The following is a 3,053-nucleotide window of genomic DNA, read 5'->3' as shown; positions in this document are numbered from 1 at the left end:
GACAACAAGCTGGTCAGCGAAACACCTATTTGCAGAGCTATTGATGTACTGTGCATCTCTTTACAGACAAGCAAAAGAGTTAAAATGATAATAATGATAATACAAAACTTCCAATTCCTCATGGTTTAAAATCTTAATTACAAATCTAAAATTCTTCAAACATGGAGCACTTTATTACAAGTTTCAAAGACTAGATTACTCAATTAAATGAAATACCGTTGGTGATGCAGATAAGACGGGCAAAGCAGCAAACTGAGGTAAAATACATACAGTTTATAATAAACTACATTAAATTAGACAGGAAATGACTACATGTAGGTGCTACATACATGGGAATTTATGGCTCTTTCTCAATATGTCTTCAGCATTCTAGTGGTTCTTAATTTTGAGGACTGATTGATGCAAACTTGAGCACAGAACTCGCTTGAAAAGTCCCAAAAGTCATTGCGGCTGAACAGGTAGATAAAACTTGTAAGTCTCCGAAGTTTCTGTAAATGGGACAGTGAAAGTAAACATAACCATGTAAATATTAATAAAGGCATAAACACATTAAGGGTGTTTATTTGCTTAAATTCCTATTAAAATTAGTTTTATTTGTATTGTGCAAAGTCTTTAAATAATTTTTCATTAAAAATGTGTGAGTGCCATGTGACCATCAGGAAGAACCAAGGAAGAAGGCAGCATCTCATTTCTCACATGATGCGTTCTCTGTTCTTGCAGTCTCGCAGTTCTGTATTCCAGGGGTAACTTGGTGAGAACGATTTCCACAAGAACGCATCAGCATTCGGTACATATGCAGTACTTACAGTCACAATGGAGGGCATGGCAAGATCCATAGGAGCTGAGCAATGCAGATGGAACGGGTGTTAATGAACATAACTTGTGTGTCGTACTGGTCTTGAGTTTCACTGAGAGAACCAGGCCTGGGGCATGTAGTGTAATAATGGTTTTATTGTTGGTCGGTCAGAATTGGCCCAAACGATAACTGTTGTACCCTTCATATGTGTACAGCTTTCATGACAACATGAACATAAAAAATATACTGTACATTTTTTTTTTTATGTTGAGGTATTTAAAAAACAAAAAAACATCAATTTTCAAAATGAAAGATATTTTATTTATTTTTCTGCTGTTATACTATTCTGCTGTTTTCTGTCTGCAGTTAATGCCCTTCCAGCTGCACATACACATACACTACGGACAATTTTGCTTACCCAATTCACCTATAGCGAACACGAGGAGAACATGCAAACTCCACAGAGAAATGCCAACTTACCCAGCCAAAGCTTGATCCGGTGACCTTCTTACTGTGAAGCGATAGTGCTTTCCACTATGCCACTGGAGGCCAAATTGACCTCTGCATTTTAGTGCATTTCAGTGTCTGCTACAAAATATGTATACTAATGTTACCTAGCAACTTCCTGCTAAACAAAACATAACTTTTTGTTATCAAAAACAAAACTTTACTTCAGAAATATCTTTAAAAACAACATTTTCAGTGCCGTGAAAAAAAAAAAAAAAAAAAAGAAAGAAAGCTTTCTTGCTTGTGAAATGTAAATGATGTGTAGACATTCATTGGTGACCTAATAACTCCTTTATAGGCTGTATATTCACAAAATGATAATATTTTCGGCCTGACTTTATGAAATATGAAAACACACATTTAAAACTTTTTTTTTTTTTATATCACAAGAGACGATTTGAATGCAAATATGACAATATGACATCCAATATGAGAACCTTAGAATGACTACTATGGTATTTTGTCATTTTGAGATATTTAGTTTCAATGTTTTTGGATTCCATAGCAATCAGTAAGTGTGTAACATTTGTTATTTTAAATGAAAAGTCTTGAAATGTACACAACTTATAAAAAAATCATATTGTGAATAAGTTTTCAAAAAGAATATGCCAATAACTCGATTTTAACAAAATGTCTGATAAAACCTATTCCAAGATGATGATTTCTAGTAGTTACGTAATTCTGGATAGTTCCGGTCTTAAAACATTTAGTAGTTCCTGGCTTCTTCTTAAAACCTTATTACACTTACAGTCCCTCATACACTCATATGGCCATGTTTGTAATCTGATTGTCTGATGTCTTTGTTTACCCCAAGTGCATTCAAGTGTATTGAACTGTATTTTTGACTTATGTTTTTAATTGAGCTATCAACCATGAATGAACAATGAAATTACAGGCCTTGCATGACAATTAAAATGAGACTAAATTATAAGAAATAATGCTGAAAAGCAGTAGGAAGGTTACGAGTGGGGAAACATGTCAAAAGAATGTCCATTCACATTTACTGCTTATTAAGTACAGTTTATCACAGAAATATCCGTCAGCTGAATGTTTCACTTTTCTTTGGAGACAAGAAAAGAGAGTTTCTCTATAACATGCAGTGTGCATACACAGTTTTGTGGTGAGAACAATATATGTCGTCTGCATTTCCATTTCCTTTGTCCATTTAGGACTTTTGCTATACACTGCAGTGTTTTTTGCCATTACCTTTGGCTCTGTTGAGGGAGGGTTGTGAAATGAGCTGGGATCTTCACATAGCAGACTGGGACACTGAGGCTTGCTTTAATTGACCACAGCGGCACTGGGCTACAGTCCCGACTGAAACTATTGCTGATACCTCAATACCTTCTGCTCTTTCTCCTCAATGCCATAAGGGCTAAGGGACTGGATTATTTCATTTAGATTACACTGCAAAAAAAAACAAACAAAAAAAAAAACATTGCCCAATGCATATTGTTGATTTGTTTGGGACTGTTGACATAACTTCTTTTTACAAGTTTTGCTCAAAGACTGTATTGATGTGCAACTCAAAGCTAAAGGAAAACTCCAGTCAAAGAAAAATAAAAACTCACTGTCAAAGAAGACAAAGCAGTAAAGCAGGGGCCGGCTTGTGCAGAAACGGTGTTGATTGGATTTTTAGATGTGGGCATACATCATCTAGGAGAAGTCTTTTGCTTATAAAATAAACTAGATATCACAGTACTTCTTGGCTGATTGATTGCATTAAGATTCAATAGTTCTGTAATATTGC

At 35.0% G+C, this 3,053-nt stretch overlaps 1 long non-coding RNA gene across 1 annotated transcript; it reads left to right on the top strand.

Annotated features, from left to right (window-relative positions):
* Positions 1–494: 494 nt before the first annotated feature.
* Positions 495–1,535, top strand: LOC147833930 (uncharacterized). The gene is made up of 2 exons (XR_015508118.1): positions 495–807; positions 937–1,535. It is a non-coding gene; the product is annotated as an uncharacterized LOC147833930 (long non-coding RNA).
* The last annotated feature ends 1,518 nt before the right edge of the window (positions 1,536–3,053 follow it).

Source organism: Danio rerio, chromosome 14 (assembly GCF_052040795.2).
Source record: "Danio rerio strain M-AB ecotype USA chromosome 14, GRCz13ab, whole genome shotgun sequence".
In the NCBI taxonomy this organism is placed as follows: Eukaryota; Metazoa; Chordata; class Actinopteri; order Cypriniformes; family Danionidae; genus Danio; species Danio rerio.
Note: the sequence above shows the minus strand (reverse complement) of the source record. Positions and strands in the feature narration are given on the sequence as shown.